The sequence below is a fragment of the Apteryx mantelli genome, chromosome 1, assembly GCF_036417845.1.
Source record: "Apteryx mantelli isolate bAptMan1 chromosome 1, bAptMan1.hap1, whole genome shotgun sequence".
NCBI classification, from domain to species: Eukaryota; Metazoa; Chordata; class Aves; order Apterygiformes; family Apterygidae; genus Apteryx; species Apteryx mantelli.
Window position 1 is genome coordinate 47372196 of NC_089978.1, and position 22129 is coordinate 47394324.

Below are 22129 nucleotides of genomic sequence, written 5' to 3' on the forward strand. Positions count from 1 at the left end.
GGAATGAGCAGATAAAGGGCCTGACCACTTTTAAGGAGGTGTTTAAGAACATGGTTATTAGCATCACTGGCTGTGATGGAGGTGGGTTCAGAGATGCTGCAGTCTCACCAGCCCCATATCCCTGGAGAAGATGCAGTGGGGATCTCTGATGGTAGGAATAACACAGTGATTCTGAAGGCTTTTGAAATCAATGGCAATGGCTTTTCAAGTAGAGCATGTGACATTTGTCTTCACTGTAGCCATAAAAAGTCCTCTAAGACTAAACTGTACTCTCTCTGTAGTCAATGGGAAAATGATGCACCTACAAAGAATGATTCATCTCATCTACCTTCAGTGCCCGTTTTAGGAAGGGATGAATTGCCTTTTTAAGAGAACTCTCTATCAGCTACAGCAGGAACCAAATGGCTTAGATTTAGACAATAAATTGTAGTTGGCTAAACACAAGTGACATGGATCCCACACATGATGTCATCTCAGTAAAACCATTTCCAGCTGATGGCTGAAAAATAACTTAATCCAAAACATGTTCATTTGCAGTGTAAATGACAGCTTATATCTGTAAAGAGATTTTTTTCTGTAGCTGAGATTTTGAATAACTGTGTCAAAGAAGCTACTTTCTAGTAATGGACTTATTATTCCTAAAAGAAAACTTCATCATTTAGATATAGGCTGACTTGGACTGCATAAAGATGCACATTAACTTTTTTCTTCAATTATTAAAGTTGGAGGGAAAAAGGACTAAGAAAAACACTTTGAATTCTTGACACTTCAATGTTTTAGTTGTCATAAAATCTGATATTTCAAGTGTTAAAAGTGTAAAATTTGGGTATATTTTTACTACTTCTAATAATATGTACACTTACACGACACATTTTAAGCTCTAGATATTAAAATATCTAAAGGGAATGTTAAGTATTACAGCTGGTATTTTTTCAGACAAATTCCTGAAAGAACAAGTTGACAATAAAAGTTGGGAGTCACTGCGTGTGTTTGGATTCCTAGCATTTGGATTTCTGAATCTGATGTAGTTACACTATGTTCCTTTTACAAGTGTAAATGGATCCCATCTCCCAAGGACAATTCATCTTACGCTAAGACAGACATTTATAATAATAAGTCAGAAGAACCACTTTCCACCTATTTTCCTCCATTCAATATCAATCAAGCTGAAAGTAATTGTTTCAGATGACTAACTTTCTGATATCCAAAATTAAGGACAATATTCCTACTCTAAATATCCAGGAAAGATCCAGCTTTTCCAAGGATATGATCACACTGTCCCCAATAACTACTTTGATGTTCCTCTTGACCATAGCAGTTTCTTTCTGCTATCATTTGTCTGATGTGCCTCTCATACAAGGTCAGAAAGTGAGGCTGGAGCACAGCTGCAAACAGAATCAAGGTCTCTTGTCTCTGAGTCCAGCATGCTATTTACTGCACTGTGCCGTCTCCCGTTCCTATGCTTCTGTTTACAACCAAAAGCAAGATCAAGTTCAATTTATGTAGCTATTTGTATGCAAATTAGGGGATATTTTCAGATGTTTTCAGCTTCATGTAGGAGGCAGGCAGCATTTAAAAATGTGTTTCTTCCCAGTATGATAGCAAGGTTTTCACTTTCTATTCTGCTCATCCTGTGTTTGCTGGCAGACTTTTTCCTGCCACTGATTTATAAACCTTTTAAAACCTAGCATGTCACACACTTCATTGCACCCAACAGGGACTCCATCTATTTGTTAGGTTCGTCTCCTGCCTCCCTCCAGCCTGCTACCTGTTACCTTCCCCGCTATAACTGCTTCTTTCGGAGGACCCCTCTCATACACTCTGCCAGGCCAGATGTCTGGGGTCCTCTCCCCCGACATGGCTCACTCATCAGGATGCCCGAGCTTCAGTTTATGCCTCTGCTGTGCTCATGCCAGGGTCTTTTCTGGCACCCTTTTCTCCAGTAACAAAGTCTCCTTCCTGTTCCTTTGCACTTCCCAAGCGCTCTGGCTCCTCCTATGTCTCACCTGAGTCCCCCCATCTCAGCCCCTCTGTTCCCCTCTCTGGTTCTTCTCTCTGTCTCCCCATTCCCAAGCCTTGAGTCCCTGCTTCAAACTGGGCACGTGCCTAGTGCCTTGCCCTGGTGCCCCGGCTTCCCCCATCACCCCTCCACAGGCCTGCTTAATTTATCTCCCAGTTCATCAACATTTTTTACTTCCTCTTCTGGATCTCCTACCCTACTACATCTAATAATTTCTATGCTGTCTACATCCTTGCTGTCTTTCCACTTTATTTTGACTTTTTCCATGTGGATTTCTACCTCCAGTATCACTACTCCCCCATTCTACAGGTCTCTGATGCCTTCCCTCTCTCCATACATATCTCCCTCAAAAGATGCTTACTCCTCTATGCCTTCTGATATTACCCTCCCATACTCATCTTTGCTGATTTCTATATCCCCATTAGCAAACTTCTTTCTGTGTAACAAGGCCATTTCTGCTAGTGTCCAAGCTATAATTAATAGCTCTGTGTAGGGATTTATTCATCATCTAACCAGTTTATCAGCATGCTGGGCTTTATCCATGCATTAGCTTTTAGAAGATATAATTATAAGCAGGAGAAAGTGGACATTTTTATTTCCAAAATCATGTGAGGGAAAAAAAAAATTGATCTTGGTCACACCAGAGTGAATCTACAGTAACCTCACTGAAGTCAATGGAGCTACGCTAGCATAAAGTAAAAATAAGATCTATGGTGTTACAGAACCCAAATTACCTGCTTCAGCCCTATTAGCTGACTACAGACTCTAAAACTACATTTATACAAATAAATTAAACAGTGTCAGGAAACATGCCAGGGCAATAGACCTCAATCATTCCTCTGTACTGTCGGAGCAGATTCTGGCAAGCTTCATGTAAAATAGCACTCTCCCAAAATAGCACTTTCTTGAGCATGGTTCAGGAGCAGGCACAAGCCAGGGTCCATGCCCAGTTTGGGTGCAGCCACCTGTCTTGGAGGCTAAAATGTTTAATTGCACAGTCAAGGCCATTCCATGCCATTTGGCCTCAGTATCAGAAAAGAGTCACAACCACATTTGACTTACTTGAATATATGTTCTTAAAGGTGCATCCACCCAGTCAGCCCACTATTCCATGCTAAGGTCCTATCTCCATTGCACATATCCTAGTTCACACTCAGCCTTCACTCTCGAGAAAAACAAATAGTTGTCTTGCTAAGCACATCTCAGTGCAGAGATGAAAATAAACCACACTGAGGTCTAGGTCCAGTACTAAGTCCAGAACATAGGCTAGTCCACCCTTCTTGAAAAAGATTATTTTCAAACACTTCAATGCCAGTGATAAGGACAGGATAAGTACTGGTTAAGGGATTGAACTCCAGCTGGGGAGGGCAAGAATGAGGGACTGGTTCCTACTGGCCAACTGTAAGAATATACAGGGCTCTGGGGCAGGACCTGCTGGGTCAGAGTCTTGGACTCTGCTGCCACAGACAATCATATCACCTCCTTTCATAAAGGTTTCAAGTTATTTTCACGCTGGACATGCCCCATCCTCTACCCTCCTGCCACATGTCTTCTGCAACATGGTCAGAAGAAGGAGTGGCTTGTCAGGTCTCCACTGGCTGAAAGTGCTGTCAGCCAGGAATTTGCCACTGATATACATACTTTCTATGGACTGCAGGTAGACACCAAAAAAAAAAAGTCTCCCAGAGGCTTAATTTTAAAGGGCAATTTTTATAGCCTATCATTTACTCATTGTATTTACTTTCATACCTTTGAATGCTGTCTTTGATACCATAATGACTGAAAATGATCACATTATACATGTTTTTCTTGGCACTACAGACTTCCCTGTTCTGAAAGATTGAAGGACTGACCTCACAGCTGTCAATAACTTACAGGCTCTTATTTAAGTATTTCCCCCAAGAAACAGTTTATTACAGTAGTTAACAACCACTCACTTAGTAAATGCCCTAAGACAAAGCTAAGGACAAGTTAATGGTGTAATAAATCAGTTATGTTAAATGATCAGTTTCCATTGTACAGTATTATTGCTTTATTGACCCCTACTTAAAGATTTATCACAGCAGCATTTTATTGTGGTGATAGGACACACAGCTGTAATACAAGAGGATGCAGTTTAGCTTATGCTTCTGTTTCATTTTTTGTTTACTTGCTGTGGACAAAGAGCTGAACAAAGTTGGAGCCACAACATGTGAGGATGGAAGAGGTCATTTCTGCTGGAGGAAAGCAGGGCAGTAGACACTGGGCAACTGATGGAACTGGAGGGATGCATGTATTTTGACTCAGAGTTGTAAAGCAAATAAAAAATCAATCAGGCTATAGACATGCACCCTTATTCTACGTAAGCTGAAGAGATTACCATCCCTAACTTGCTTCCTCTGTTTGCCAGGCTATTTCCTACTCGTCCCAGCCCAGCCAATCAGTGGACACTGTTCCCTCCGATCTGGCTACTGGTCCGCTTTCATTATTATTTCCTCAACTGTTGCAGTCTAATTGATGCCAGGTTCCAAGAGCAGTCCTACTGCCGTTCACGAAACTGGCTCATTTAGACTAATGCTGGAAAGAGATCACACATGCATCTGTACTGGAAAATCTGAGAAGGACCATAAATTAAAGCAAGGGTGGCAATGAACAGATTAAGGCTGCAGAGTTAGGAGTGGTCTTTAAAGGAAAGCGGGGATGTCCTAAGTCTCCTGGAGCAGGAGAGAAAGAGGTTTTGTATGTAGGGTGAGGGGAGTATGGGCTGGGATGCGTGGTGTTGGGAAGGGGTTCCCAGGCTATTTGGGAGGGAAGAGGACAGGATGGGAAAGAGAGGGAAGTCTGGGAACAGAGAAGAAATCTACAGCAGCAACTGGCTCTGAGTGAACTGTTGTATCAGATTTACTGTGTAGTCCGTTCACTTGGCTGGTTCATCAATAATTAAGTCTAGATCAGCCTCCACAGCATATCACCAAGAAGCTGCTCTCCAGAACTTTGCCTAAAAGAGGAAGATTTAACACAAAAAAACTTTCCCTTTCATTGCCCTAAAAGTAGGCAGGGAATCTGTAAAAATCATCCTACCTTGGTGCACTCAGAAGAGGATGTATCTGAGATATAACTATTTTGTTGCCACTTCACAGCTAATTAGCTTTCAAGGGGACAAGGTTCTGCTCTAGCTAACACAAGATGACTGTCCGGTTGATAGATGTGACTGAACTTAGAGGCTGTGTCTGTACTAGTAAATTAAACTTCTTCAGGAAATACTTCTGGGCACTGGAGCTCAGGCACCTACACTGCTAAATTGTTGGAGGAATCCTTGGCATGGCTTTGGCCCAGGCCAGCTAAAATGCTCCCAAATAATTCCCGGGCATATTTCAGGATTTCACCTGACCAAGGTCAATTCCTCTTCACAGATGCAGCCACCCTGTTCAGGAGCCCTTTCTGTGTCATCTGGCCACAATGCTTTAGAACAGTACAGGCCATGTCTAATTTACTAATATGGATGTAGCCAAAGTCTTTAAAGTCTTCCAATGGGAAAGACAAAAATTCCACCAAGAGGGAAAGTCAGCAGTTTGCAGATGACACCAAACTTTGGGAAACTGCTGGTACGCTGAAGGGCAGGGCTGCCATTCAGAGGCACCTCAGCAAGTTGGAAAAGTGGTCAGGCAGAAACCTTGTGAAATTCAACGAAGGGGAGTGCCAAGTCCTGCACCTGGGGAGGAGTAACCCCATGCACCAGTGCAGGCTGAGGCCAGCCAGCTGGAAAGCAGCTCTGCAGAGAAGGACCTGGGGGTCATGGTGGACACCAAGCTGAACATGAACCGGCAAAGCACCCTTGCGGCAAAGATGGTCAACAGTATCCTGGGCTGCCAGCAGGTCAAGGGAGGTGATCATTTCCCCTTAGTCAGCACAGGTGAGGCCACACCTCACTGGACCTGTTGGGTCCAGTCCTGGGTTTCCCAGTGCAAGAGAGACACGAACATACTGGAGCAAGACCAGTGGAGGCCACCAAGCTGGTCCAGGGGAAGAAGCATGTGGCATATGAGGAGAGGCTGAGAGAGGTGGCCTTGTTCAGCCTAGAGAAGAAAAGGATCAGAGGGGACTTTATTGCTGTCTACAATTACCTAATGGGAGAGTATAGAGAATATGAAAACAGGCTCTTGTCAGAAGTGCATGGAGATAGAACAAGAAGAATTGCACACAAGTTGCAGCAAGGGAACTTTTGATTATATGTTAAAAAAAAAAAAGATTCAAAATATGAGTGGTTAAACACTGGAACAAGCTGCCCAGAGATAAAGATATTGAAGTTGGTCCTGCTTTGAGCAGAAGATTCGACTAGGGACATATGTCCCTTCCAACCTGTTACTCTTTTTTTTTTTTTTTTTTCTGTGATTCTGCTATGTGAAGCAGATAGAGAGGACCCACGTGTGCAGAGCTATCCCTACCTACATGGAGGAAGCAGAGGTGGTTTTCCCCTCAGCTCACTCCCTTTCCTCTACAGTGCTGACCCTGAGGGCAGGAAGGAGCGTGCACAGACACAGGAGGGAAATGTGTGGTGCTGACAAGAGCAGAGAGAGGGCACAAGATGGAAGTTACCCCATTGTTAATCCTGCAAAGTTAACATGGAAAAGGAAGGGAGAAGCCCTGAAGCAACCGGCTCCCGAGGAGACACTGTAAGCAGCAAAAGAAATGCAGCCTGAAGGCCCATGAAAAAGGCATGAGGCTTCCAGCATTTTTGGTTAAGGATCATGCTGCAGAAAAAAGAAAAAAAGGAGGGAAGAAAGGCAACAACGTACATTTTCCCAGATGACAAAATTATGTAGGAGAAATTTGGCAAGAAAAAACTCTCAGCTCCTTCCTATGAATTTTACTGCACTCATTAAAATGAGCCTGTTTTCAAGGTCAGTTAGAAAAGACCAGTTAGAAAGAAAAGGCATCCAGGGGCATCCTATGCAGCACGAGCCAAGAGGGCCGAGGCCTGGTTCTTATCTCCTTTACATAAAAGTAAATGAGGAGTAAAGCTGCTCAGTCAGTGGTATAAAGAATCAGGTCCCTAATATACCACAGGCAACCAGGCCATAAAAGTGGGTATTTTCAACATCAGCATAGTAATGCAGTATTTCTACAGGAGCATATATAACAAAGACAGCTTTTATATTTACAAGTGTTTTTTGCTGACTCTCATGCTAGTCAGGATCTATCTTCACAGCAGTCACAGCCATAACTGAAATGTATGTGGACATGCTCAACCTTGTTTTAAACTAGCTCTGTCTGGTGGCAAAATCCGCCCAGCAACTGGGAAAACATTCATGTGGTTTAGTCCATGCTGAACCCCAATTGCTGGTGACTCTACCCAAATTAGACACTTTAAAGCTAGCTTGGGGTATGTCTACATGATCAGCAATCACAGCAAGGGATGTGGTGAAATACAGCCTCAGTCAATGCCCTGCATAAGAGATTACCCTTTAAAGGATGACATCAGTTGCAACAGATGTTATCTCCCCATGCATTTCACCTCTGGATTTTACTAATCTAAAGAGTTCAGAGCTTCAGAACACAGCCAGGGCCAAAATACAGAGAGATTTCAAATCAAGTTATCACAGCAAGACTTTTGGCATTATTAACATTTCATGGCACTCAGGAAGAGAGAGGTGGAAATTGTTTAAGTAAGGAAACTGGAAAGACAAAACCAGTCTTCTCTGTTCATCAGCATACAACCCTTTAGTGATGTCTTTGCAACTTTTTTATCTGGTATGCTTTAATCCTGTCCAGAGGGAAGTGGAACAGAGAGAAATAGTATGGCCCAAATACTAGACTATTTTATGTAAAACATGAAAGTCTTACAAAGAACAATGGTGTATTCAGTGGTGAGCTCTAGTGATGTGAGTAGAGTGTGAGCTTCAGTGATGAAGCCACAGAAATTGCGGTGGTCTTGAATCTTGAATCTTGAACCAGGGTGTACAGAAATATCTCAAAGAACATAAGATAAATGTAATTTTCAGACTTTTCTATCAATCTTTGTGTTAAAATAGCTGAAATTAACAAAGATTCTCTATCCGCATTGATTAATGAAACCATAGTCATTTACTCTGTATTCCCTCAAATTCCTCATCAGTATGAGACTTGTGTACGGCTGGACTAAATGGCAAGCACCTGAATGCCTGTCTCATTTGTTGGCAGATGTTCCTAATTAATCTGTTTTTTGATTTAGATTGCTAAGATATTTTGCTATTTTTATAGCAAAAACGTTTCTATTATGTCTTTTTCTCAAAGCAACAGGTGTATTTTTCCACTATTTTGCAACCCAGGTCTTCTGGTTGATATGTTAAATGACTTACTCTAGAGGACTGAAATAGCTACAGCTTAATCTGGAAGATTTCTGAATTGATATGAAAAGCCAACCCAGCAACATTTTTTAGGTATGTATTTCTACATTGCTGTAACCAGGGTCCTCCAGATCTGCAAAGAGGCCAGTAGCCTCTGATATACCCTTTGCAAAAGAAGTATGTATGGGATGGGAATAGAAACTCTGAAGCATGTCCTTCATTCCCTAAAACTAGAGAAACAGAAGAGCCTTCTTCTGAAACACTGGAAAAGGAGAGTTTGAGGAAAATATTTTTAATATGCAGATCTAAGATGCATAAAATCTATTAAATAATGGCTGTTGTTCTTCTAGTGAAATCACATTTGTAAGTGCATTTTCATTAAAAATGGTCTTTGTTTGAATTCACTTAAATGATACATATAGAAAAGTCATCCAGTACCAGGGAAGAACTCGCTCAGTATCAATCAAAATAATCCTAAACCTAGTTAGTATAAACAGAGAAAACAGGACAAAATATTTGGGTGTTCTGCAAGAACCCATCAATCAGAAAATTGGACTGGTTCTTGGATTTTTTTCATGTTTGTTCCTTGCATAACCATTAACAAAATATCTTTCACTCCCCAAAAAGTTTTAGAGATTCAAGTATCTAGGTTTCTTTAAAATAAGATGTCAACATATTTTCCATGGAAAGTAGATATTTTTTTCATTAAAAGTTTTGCCAAAACCAAGTGCCTATTGTAAAAGAGTTTCCATGGAAAAAATTGGAATGGACTTGTTTGAATTGCTGTTGCATCAGGCCCAATCTCCAAATCCCATATATTTTCAAACTCCCGAGGTTTGGGCCTGGACTGGTCTCTTCTCTTACCTCTGGATCCCCAAAGTATTCATCTCAGGGGCAGTCCCACTGCCTGACACTATTTTTGAGAAATTAGACCCCAGAATCCAGCCTCCTGAAACAGCTGGATCTTACACAGTCTCCCTGGCTTCATTCCTGGGACCACTACAGCGTATCCCTTAAGTCCTTGATGGCATGGAATAGAAAAGAAAAACACATTTTGCAAAGGATCTTTGTAAGTGTGCAGACACACGCATTATTCATAAGCAGAAAGATTATAGCTCCATGACTTACGGTCCCCACTCCAGCCTGCAGGCAGCAAGGCCCTGTGATGTTGCTCCTGGCAACAACAAATTTAAGAAGAAAAACGTTGGCTGCTGCGCTATTGCCCAGATTGACAGGCAGAGCAAAGTGCAATGTCACTTGCAGCGTTGTTACTTGCTCAGCATTGCTGCCTATGGGCCCAGCCAGGCTCTGTGGCCATTGCTTTAATATTTTGCATATTGGCTATAAATATTACAATATAAATTGATGATGACACTTGGAATTGTGCTGTGATATATAGGTGTGCTCAGGTAGACAAAACAGATGGCATTAATTCTTCCTATGAACCTGAGGGTACAAAAGTAAGGGAAAGAGGTCTGGAAACTATACCTCATATGTATAGTTTTATATGTACTGTGTAAGTGCCCATGTGACAAACCACAGAGTCTTGTAACAAGTGCAATTTATTATTCACATCTGACTGCCTTTCTTGCATTCTAGTCACTAATCCATCTTCCCTGGGATTACCTCTTAATGTTTCAAACTCTACCCAGCTTTCAACAAATGGTTTAAGAACAAGTTTTCCAGCTCTCCCTCCAAATGTGGGCTTTCTTCCATATAATTACACTTTCCTGACGTCTGGGACAGGTAATATTTAGTTCTGGAACAGTTGCAGGTTTAAAGTCCAATATGGTATGACTCATCCAGGCTGCAAATACAAGCTCTATCCCACCAGAAAACTAGGAATCACAATTAGAAAGGATTTAAGGCTTTTTTTTTTTCTTTTCCCAGTGCTATATTTTAGGTATAAGCTAAATATAAAAATCCAGGTTCTATTCTGTATGGAAAATCTAGCATCATTTAAATAATTACTAGAAAATTAAAGACATTGAAACCTGCTTGGCTAGGTCCATGGTACCAGGCAAGTCTGCTTAAACAGCAAACAGTAACATTCAGCAGTGGTCAAAAAGAGAAAGTGTCTTTATGCCACAGTATAATTTCGTAGTGCAATCACATTCCAAACACAGCATGCAGCTCTTGTCACCCCATTTCTAGGTCAGCGTAACAGAACTAGGAAAGGTGGTGAGCAGGGAAATAGGGATAATTGGAAGGATGAAGTCACTTCCATACTAAGGGTCACCTATAAAGGCTAGGACTCCTTATCCTGGAGAGAAGCAGCTGTAGGAAGCTTTGACAGAGATGTCTAAATTCCTGAGTGCTATGGAGCAGATAAAATGGGTCATGATTTTCGTGAAATTCTCATAGTGTAAGAACTAGAGAGTACCTAGTGAACTTATCAAGGGCAAGCTTCAAAGCAAGCAGAAGGAAGTGCTTTTATATGGCACGGAGTAGCACTGTGGACTTCACTGACAGCCTGTCACCCAAAGGAAAAACAGTTTAGAAAGAGATTGACCAAGCAAACAGAGGATATGCAGCACCTCAGGATGGTGGCCTTGGTGTAGCCTTCAGCTCCAAATCCCTGAAAAATCTTATTTCAGGGAGCTAGGAAGTATACCAAATGCAAGGTCACTCTATTCACATCCTTTTTCTGCTAACCTTTTCCTGAGCATCTGCCACAGGCCATGATTAGAAACAGCATAGCGGACTAGAGGGAATTTTAGACTGACCCTAAATAACTGTGTTTAAGACATGGAATGTATATGCTGTTGAATATTGGTAAAATTATGTTGGTGTAAGAGCCTGAACATAGAGGGAACAACATCCCAGCAACCGATCCAGAGGGCAAAGGTCTCTTTTAAGCCCTTGTCCTTTCTGCCAACCCCCCATGGACAGCTTGGATATATGAGTCATTTAAAAGGTCACTGGACACTTATGTTTGTACACCTGTATTGCTCCTGGAGAACACAAGATACGTGTGCACAGAGCACACATATACAGAATGCATTTTGGGTGACCTGGCTAGCAGATTCTGGCTTTGCCAGTCTAAAAAGTATATCATATATTTTATCTCACCATCCTTTAAAAACATATAAAATGGGGCAGGTGCAGGAGGGAAGGGAGAGGAAGGGGCAGGGTTTCACCCTGAGCTTAAAATCCAGACAGCCACCTTTGCAAGAACCCTTTAAAGGCAATAGTACACAACAGCTTGCCAGAAAATAGGAATAAAATATACACTGTGAGCTGCAGGTTTGTAAATGGCTCATTTTGCCAGCTACACTGCTTGGAAGGCTCCCACTTTCTCAGCTGAAAAGACTAAGTTGTTCCATTTTTACCCTGCTCCTCCCTCTGAAGCAATTTCACAAGGCCTGTGTGTACTATAAAGTTAATAAAGCAGGCAAGCTTGCAAGGTAAGGTAACCAGAGAGAGGCATCCACAAACAGGATGGGTTGATGGCTCCTATTGCTCCTCATTCTCCAAAAGTCAGTGGAGGCTGGTTAAAATAAAGCTGACATGATGCTGAAACATTGATTACCCTGTTTTCTGCCAGCATTCCTGGAAACACAGCTCATAAAACACACTGAATCATATAAAAGTCTTCAAGGATTCAGCAAGAGACAGGAAAATTAATCTTTTCTTCATTGGCATCTATTTTACTATAATGTTGAAACCATACTTCTTCAGTTCCTCTGAAAGTTAAAGATTCTTGTTCAAAGGGGACCTGCTCTGCAATCTGGTCATGTTGAGTAACATTTCAAGGGCATTTTGCTGGGACAGCTTGCACAAAAATATATTATTTCCTATATGAATCTGGTCTGCAGAACTGGTCTTTCAGCTTTTGTCACTGCTGCTGTAATTTTCAAGCTGACAATCAGGAGCAATATGAAGCGTCAAGTAAAATATTTTCTATCCCTTATTCAATAGGCTTCCAGAAACTACACACCATGCCAGCTTAGGGGGCCCATTTCTTACAATAATAAGAGAGTTACAATAATACACCATATTTCCAGAAAAAGGGATATAGGACGGGACACTCCACTGCTCAACTGTTGTGGAAACAGAAAGCTGAGAGGTTGCATAGCACAAAACTGCCAGAATACGTCTTCTCAAAATTCATCCTCTGCTGGTAACCCCCTCTCCCCCCCCCCAAAAAAAAATAAATGTCATTGCAATAAGGGCTCCTCTTTGCAGGTCAGATGAGGATTCAGCCTAATGTTCCCTAATACTTCATTTAAGAACTGTTATCATATGTAAGAAAGCTTTCTCCTTAGTTCTTTTTTAAAAGTAAATAACATTACACTCTAAAAGCAGAAATGAAGCACACGCTAATGCACAGATGCTCAGAATGTGGGTTATTTCCTCTAAAAGCATCCCGTAAATCACACTACCTTTTCCTGCAGTGCCACCATGGGAGCATCTCAGGGGCTCTCTTGAGGCAGAGAGCCAGGAAAATTTTTTTTGTTTTTAATCATGGCAGTGACCATAGGGGTACCACAACACGGGTTGCAAGAGGGCAGAACGAAGGGTTCGGAGACGAAAAGGGTCACAACCACAGGCCGCACGTGCAGGGACTGAGGTGAGATCCTGGCCGTTCTGCACGGCTCTGCTGGGAACCCATGTGAAATGCCAAAATTCTGCCTGCTCCCCTCAGTCCCTTAGGGGAAAAACAAAAACCACAGAGCGGAGCAGAGTGGTAAGCGCAGTTATTAGAGAACATATTTTCTTATGCGCTGTTCAGCATCTAGCTCTCTCTTCTTTAACGTCACTGGTGTTTGTGACAATAAAATTGTTTATCAGGAGCCTTTTAATGCAAGATAGACTTTTGTACAAAATCAGTAATAGTCACTGTTCGGCTCATAAATACATAAAGCAACTGATATTTTATGGTGTTATCCATGCCTCATCAAGCATTAATGTATTCCTTGTAAACACATATTCTTTATTTGGTTAAGACAATAACAGTACCATGTGCCAGACTTGCCATTAAATCCCAGTTCTCCTATTTGTAATGGGATATAACAGATGTTTTATCCTCAAAGAATATCCTTCATTCTATTTTCTGCACTAAACACCCCAAAATCCTACATTATTGATCTCTACCAGTTTTCCCTCAGTGCCTTTCAAATTATTGCTCAGAAAGCACTTTGTTGCAGACACATGAGTAGCTGTTGGGAGGTGGATGATTTATATCCTGGCACAAGAATGACTGAGAATCACATCAATGATTTAAAATGTAGCCAGTAAAAAAAAAAAAAAAACCTCATAAATTACAAATATGTCATCATAAAGCTCACCCAGACTATAAACATGGTGCACTTCTTCAGCAGTCCATACCAGGGCCATTTCAAGAGGTGGCTATGCCACTCCAGCAGGCAGTGCAGAGGGCCCATATGGCAGAACTCCCTTAGGGATCACCTTGTGCTGGATTTCAGGTGGCGCTGGCCCAGGCTCTGGAGAACACAGAGAAAGTATAAGGAAGAAAAGTAAAATATGAGACAAAATACAAAAGTATGGGAGTAGATGCACAGCAGTGGGAGGACCCCATCCTTAACAGGCTGGAACCCTAAACGGCAAACACATAGAAAAGACCAGCTGCAAGCCTTACCATTAATTGCTGATAAATTTTAGCCAAGAAACCAAGGCGTGCAGAAGAAAAAAGTTTCAGGCACAGCTAACCTCATGCTGGCCAGTGTTTCCCCTTGTTTATCCTCTTGTGGAACTGGGTTAGTGTCACTATCAGCTGCAAGCCCCAGGGCAGACCCGCTCAGAGCAGCCATCAGGGCAGCAGGGCCCCAGTGCCCTCGTGCCACCGTCTGGGCAAGTTGTTGCCAAGGTTAGGCTTAAAAAGACTAGTGAGGAAATATGGGCTCAAGGATGGTTTTAATGGCCATGCTGATTCTCTGCGTAGATGCTGTCTTAGTCATGGGTGTGCGTCATTAAAGCTCCTAGGGGACTGGGCTAGGCTGTGGGAGATACTTGCCATTGGTCACAAGGAAACGCTTGACTGATAAGTAGAGCTGACGCCAGATCACAAGATCTCTGCAATCATCTCTCCTTTTTACTTTGTTTTTACAAGCTATTAATTTGGATGTGGGGAAACAAGTCAAGAAGCCAAATTAATTGCAGTTCAGCTAGTTTCATTTCATTTGGTTCTTTTAAGAATAGCCACATTGTATATTCCAGAAACTACTGTTTTTAGTTCAGTCAAAGGTCTAATAAATGCATGTTCTCTTTTACTAGTCTGTGAACAAGATGGATAACATCAGCTAGCAACTTTAGATCTGGCACAAACTTGAAACCTGTTCTTGTGAAAGATTATCTACTTTCTAGAAAGCTGGTCACTGCCTGGAATTGAAAGTACGGTATTATAAAACCTTGTCTCTAATATACATAATCTGCCAAATCAATCAGAATGCACCCCACCATCCGTGTATACCTGTGCTGTATATCATCACCATATGAGCAAGACAAAACTATGACATGCTGTTATGCAGAGAAGAGGTTCCTTTCTGTGCTTTTATTAGGTTTCATCGAATAAAGCTTCAGCTACAATTGAGAAGCTGGAACTCCAAGAAAAATGACTACTATCACAAATTAAGCAAATAGATATTTTCCCTAATACTATTAGTGGGATTCAGTTCAGCAGAATAAGCCTGCAATAAATATCATCAAAGACACACAGAGAATGCCTGCTGATAAACTGCACTGTAGTTTTATTTGATATTTCCTTACAAAATTGTGGGTTTGCACTTGCAGTAGTTTGACAAAGGGGCATATGCATTTACTAACAGAGACTTTATGTTTCCTGTCTAGACAGCTTTGTGGACATCAGGTGAGATGCTCCTCTTTCACATGTTTTTATGATTCAGAAAAAATCTTTGTTTATTCCATTAGTGCTTTTGGCCAAGATGCTAATTGATTTTTAGTGGTTATTCAGTTCATTTCTGATTCCTTCTTTGGCTGTACAGAACCAAACAACAGTATTTGTTCTACTTTGGGTGATTTACAGATAAAGATTCTATTGACCTTGTCTGTCAAACCCATTTTTCTCTGAATATACATCATGCTGGTTTTACAACAGATTCGTATTAGATGAATTTGCATTCAGCATAGAAATTATAGCTTCTTAGCCAAATTTTCTTGCTATTTAGATGAACTATATGCTACATAGGATGATTGCAGAAGAAGAATGTGATAAATATGCACCATTACAAGGCCACTGTTATCAGATAAAATGTTCTCAGTTCTTGGGTAAAGTGAAGGATCTGGAGGATCACAGCCGCAGTTTGACAGTCTCTATAAGTGCAGCTTAGTACTCACTTACTACATGCTCCTGACACCACTGTCAAGCCATCTCCTTCTTGTGTTGCTCTTCTCACTGTGCTGTCATTCCCACTCACTACACGCAAAAATGCATGTCTTGTCCCCTCATTCTAAAGAAATATTAATTTTCTCCATCCTCCCTCACTCTACTGTAAATCAGCTTCCTGTCTTCACATGACCCACAGCATCTCCAGTTTGAGGTGGCGTTGATAAAATAACTTGAGATACATGCATCAGATTTTGATGGAGGAAATCAAACTGTCACAATTTGTTATTGAGTTCTGATTTGGGGCCAGCTGTGACTGAGCTTGTTCTGATTCAATTCCTTTTCAAGTTCAATGAAAATTCAAAATAAATGCTCAGCTTCAGGGTCAGTCCTGATTCATGAAACCATAAAGGCTTTTAGTTTGGTTTTGACTCAAGTCCCTGATTCTAAAACCCATGGCAGGAATACAGCTCTGTGTCCTGTTTTTTTTGGCAGGGGTCCTGAGACACAAGCAGACCTTGCTGCATCATCACCACCACTATGGGTACTTTCTGAACAAACGACATTCAGAGACCCTTGATATAAACCATATATTCAGTGAATGCAATTCAGGAAATCAATTGTACTGAAGGCTATTTTACGGTATTAGGAGGTGAAATTACAGCCATGTTAAAGTCAATGATTGTTTTGCCATTAACTTCAGGTGGGCTGTAATTTCATCTCCTTGGTCTTGCTATTGGAGATATAGGCTTGCTGGAGGAAACAGGGCCAATGAAACACCCCTCAAAAACAATACAGGAAAGGAACTACACATTTGCAGAGCCGCATCTGGTGATAACTCAAATACCAGTTGTTTACAGGTTCAGGTGCTGACAACAGGCATGTACAAATGGCAAGGAAAATAAAAACACAATTTTGCGCTGAATATCGCATTGCATCTCAAAAGCATCTCCACAGAGAAAATGAAAATAATGATTTCTCAGGACAAGACCATACCTTCTCACTCTCCGCTAAAATAACAGAAAGTTGGAATTTCCATCTTGTTGCCCTAGTGAGGCATGCAGGAAGCATTATTCTTTGTGATGTGGACCGTTTGTTAGGGCAAAGCCATTTGTGTAAATGTGGCAATGGCTTACTTTTGCCAAGATGATCAAAAGACTTTTAATCTCTACCCTTTCCAGTGACTTTATTGGGAACCCCTCCAAAAAAGATGATCTGTATACCTTTGTGTGCCACCCATCTGAACTCTGGAAGATATTATAAACATTAGTAAGTCCTTTTAGGGCAGAATATTACTAGAAATCATCACAGGCAGAGATGGGAGAAAACTCAGCGGCTCATGTTTACAGTTCTGTGCTCAGTCCCCCAAACCAAACTTCCCCTAGTAAACATGAATGGTCTCCAGTATTGGTGTATACAGTCCGAATTTATTCACAAGCTTTGTAAATTTGAAAAGGGAAATTGCTATGGCAGAAGATTGAACAAGTATGTTCTACTGTGGGGAAACATTTTTAATTGATATTTTTCCCATCTTGAGAAAAGAAAGGGAAGAGGAGCAGTCATTATAAACTGGAAAAGAGAATCAGAGGGCAACATCCAGGGCAAGTCTCCCGGGTCTGAGAGAGGAAAGCTCTGGGCCAAAGGAAGAGCCAACCTTGTGGGAGAGCAGCATTAGGGAAGCTACATTGGGAGGGCAAATGGGAGAGCAGAAAGTTCAACTGAGAAAAGACAGTCTCTGGAGAGCTCAGCACAGCAATCAAAAACATACAAACACACGTGCTGTATTAAAAATATGTCTGGTATGAGGGCATCTCAATCTAAATACCACAGGAAGTGGAAAGATGCAAAAAGAACTGGTGTTCTTTCAGATGTTTTTTTCTCCTTTAAATATTAATGCATCTCAATACCAGCATTTCTTAAAGCTTCTTACAGTCATTAGCACCGGATGCCAGAAATGCAAATGAGCAGCTGCCCTTCCCAGCCCTTATTTTGGATTTTACATAGTTGAGAGAATCCTAGACCTTAGAGCATATTTATTCTTTGATTTCTTTCACTAAAACAGTCTGCAGCCTGGGTAAACACTGCAGAGGGCATTGAGCCAAGTGGTTTGTCTACATAGGCAGCTTTTTGTTTCTCCAGCCTCCATTCAGAGTTACAGCTGAGTAGTTATAAGCAGTGGATGCACCCTGGAGAATCGCTTTCAACCCACGCTAACAGAGCCGAAACCCGTGAAGTTTTCTGCTTGCTTCCAGATTCATCCAGTTCAATCATCCGTAAATATCTCAGAGATGATCCAGGTAACCTATTGAATAGTCTGTCAAAAGCGTTTACCACCACCCCAGTCCCACGAGGTCCAGTTCTGATCTCAAACTAGTGTCATGCTAGTACAGATCTTTTAGCACTAGCAAAGTTTCTCCTTACTTAAATCAATATATAAAAAGCAGTATCAGACTGAGCTAGTGCCAGTGTTTTGGTACTCAAAGATTCATGTCACTCCACCTTATGGTTTAAAAGAATTTCAGTTATCATCAATGTACCTAAAATTTGCCTTTCTGTTAAGTCTGTTGGTGTTCTCACTTGCAGCACTAATGAAATATAGATTAATGGTTAATATAATGGCTAATCCAATGGTTTGAATATTTGATGGAGAGTGATGAAGCAGTGGTTCAAGGCTCAACTCAGTCAGATAAATAGTTTATTATTCCATGCTGCAGCTGCCATATTAGCTTCAGAGCTCACACTGATCCCTAAATCATACTCATGCTGCCTATTTATTTGATAATGCTCTGCCCCTCGTCTGGAGTGACCTGGGAGAACTCGTAAGTACTTAATTACACATAAGTAAATGACTTATAGTGTAAGTATAAATATAAGTAAATATAGCAAGTAAGTATAAAGTAAATATATTTATATGAATACCTTCTGCTTTTCCCACAAGATGACTACATAATGGACAGTATCCAAACATAAACATGATAATTGGCATTTCCTAACTTTCAGGTTCTTGATTTTAGTAATTAAACCTTTTTTGGTGAAGTTTTACGATTTGATATTATCTGCAACAATCCTATATTTGCAAAGCTTTCTTTTATACAGCACTTCAGTAGCTCCCTGAAGCCCAAAGGAGAGCTGAGTAATTACCCCTTTCAGTGTGATAAAGCTCCTATTTTAGCTTTATTGAGATAGTAAATGGAAATCAACTGCTGATCAAAGGCTGAATTTTGCCTAGCCTGCACCCTAAGTCAGTATATGTCTGTATTTAGATGGATGAATGAAACTTATTTGCAGCAAATCCATTTATTTTGTTTTAGGTGTAATGGCAGATTACAGTCTGAAGCTACTCAGAAAATTTGAAGATCCAGTGGTGAGGAGTTCATGGATAGTATGTAGGTAAGACTGGTAAACCTGCAAGCATCTACGACCTGCACCTGAGTGACACATAGCACTAGTCATACAGTCTATAAATACTGAATACAGATGTACTAACACCTTCTAAAATGAGGTGAATCAGGGAAGGGTAGCACAAAATAAGTAATTTTAGGTCCTTAAGCTGCATATAGGTATTTTTACCTAAATATATACCTTGTTTGTTTTACTTTGGGGAGACTAGGCTTAATATTATTATAGAAAAGTTTCCAGGCAACAGAGAATATATGGAAGAGGAGAACTTAATATCTCATTTAATATATTCATAAATATCATACACACACATACACCTCTCCACACGCACACATATTCATAAAAGTATGGTCTTAAGACTTATTTTGATCCAAACTAGTTTAAAAATAATAAAAGAGCCTGCACTTTACGTGCTTTACACAGAAAGGTTTGCCTGATACAATCCCATTCATTCTCTCCGTTTCCAGGCATAGCTTGCTATCTTTTTAGCATACACAGTCGGGCTGATAAAGTGCTAAGCATGGTGTAAGAAGATACCTGAAAGCCTAACACTGAAACGCCATGGGACTTGGGGGAGAGAGAGAAAAGTCAGTTTCATTTAACTCAGATATTATTTTTATAATAGATTATCAGCTGAAGTAAACTACTCCTAAGTATCAGCATTATACTGTCTCTGCTTTCTTAAGGTTTTGCTTCTTGGAGTCTCAGAATGAAAGGCTACAGTGTCATTTTCTTCCTGCTGCCCTGAGTAATGCTAAAAGCACAAACAGTTGATCACAGGATCCTACGGAATAAAATGATTGCGGCAAAAGTGTCAAATGTGGAATATGTCTCCATGAGACATATACTTGAGGAATAGTACTCCATCATATCTGTTTTAAGCTTGAATCCATATTAAGTCAGAAAACAGAATTTGGTATGCATCAAATTCTTGCTGGTAGGCTATGCCTTTTGACAGTCCAATAACCTCATATTATCCCTTTCTACACTATAATTGAGCTCCAGACAAGGAGATCTTCAATGTTTACCAGTTTATAAGCTTGCAATCTTCAACACAACTTTCTAGTAGCCATTTTTCCCCATTTTCCCCCATTTTGGTCACAGTGGATTGACTCCTTATCTCCATAGGTACATCTGCAGTGTATTTCAAGCACAGGTCCAAGACCAGCCTCAAGTTCAGATTTCACATTCTGGACATACAAACCTGTACTCACAGGAGAAAACTCAGAGTTGGGCTACACCTTTGCATGGGCTCAGACACAGAGCTACCTGCAGGTAGCTGCGAGTTGCTAAGTGGCAGAGCGTGTAGGCATGTGAAAGAATATGTCAAACTTGAGCCCACTGCCTGGCCCTGGCTCTTAGGGAGCCATGTAGCTATAGCCAGCCTCAATACCTATTTCTCCCCACTGCACTAACAAATTTAATTGTATGTCTATACTGTGCAATGCAGCATCAACATACAGGCTACTGGTTCTGGTCCCAAAGCACCACACCTGCCTTAGCACTGCATACAGCAGCATATAGTTTGGTGTAAAACACCATAGGCCATATAGCACCCATGCTGGAGCTGGAATTGTGCGTCAGGTCGGAGCATGGACAGAATAAGGTCCACGCAGACATTCCCCGGGACTGCTATATCATGTTTCTCCAGTGGTGCTTCAAAGGGAGACAGCTGCTTCCACTCCTTGCCCGGCCACTGCTCACCATTGAGAGGGAAACAGGCATAAGCCTTTAAAATTATTAATTATTGCCAGAACTACTAAGTACCACTATTAAAATTCTGCCAATTTCTTTTTTTCTTCCATGCTTGGGGATACACATTTAAGAGACAGGAGGGGGACAAAGAGGACAGGAAAAAGTGAAAGAAGATGGGTCTTTTTTTTTTTCCTCCAAGAAACAGTGGAAGTGATTATAACTCAAGCTGTTTGGCAGTCCAGAATTGTACCACTTAAATTAACTGTTTCTAAATCAATGTTAACTAGCATCAACTCTTATATGAACATTCTTAGATCAATATTTTTTTTTAATAAGTAAATTAAGGCAGCTAATATAAAACAGCTGGAACATGATGTGAGCAAGGACCATTGAATGCATCTTTTAGCATTTTATTTTCTATTTTATTTTTGCTTTGAGGAAGTTAAGCTCCATTTTGCTGAGGTAAAGAAGTAAAGTAGTAAAGAGGGCAAGATATTAGTAGATCTGCTGACTCTGCAGAACCAAGTCTTTTCCTTCTGGTGATGATAACAAGAATTTGTTTGCACTGCCATTTTTTCCTTCTGTACCCAACAGATCACAGGGAGAAAGAGCTGAACCCTGCTTATTATTGGTTATCAAACCTTTCAAAAAAAGAAAAAGAACATTTGATAGCATTGCCTAGCTGAGAGAGTACCAGGGTAGGACACAGGAGAAACAGATTTTGATCTCTCTCTTCTGCTGATCTGCTGCGTGCCTATGATGCAAAACCCATGTTCTCTTCATTCCTTAGTTTCCCCAGTAACCTAATTTGTAAAGTACTTTGAGAACCATTGATGAAATACCTCCATTTTGTCGTTATTGTGAAAATCCACCGAAGACAATTAGACTGGACAAATGCCACCAGTGGAAAAAATTGACTGTCATCCATTAAAAAATAATAATTCATCAGTGCTGATATGCAAATAAGAAAGAGCACAGTCTATCTTTCAAATCTCAGGCTGAGTTTGTAATTTTGGCAGCTGGGAAACCCAAACAAGCACCTTTGACTTGAAAACTAATGAGACAAACCATGGATCCCTCTAGTGCTATTCACACAATAACTTCTCACAGTAAAAGCACATTTTGAGCTATAGGACATGATAGATTTTACCTACCTCATGTTATAATAGATTGGAAAACCCCCAATATTATATGAGTAAACAGAGTATTACAACTTGCTGTCACACATCATAGTTCAGAAAGCTCAAGAAATTACTGTTACTCTCCGCTGTCTTTTGTTTCCTATACTTAGCACCAGCTCTGATATCTTCTCACTTCCACAAAGGTGAATGAAAACACATTTCTAGTTAGACCTTAGGCAATGCAGACTTTAAGAAAACCTCTGTGCTGCAGCCTGTGAGACTC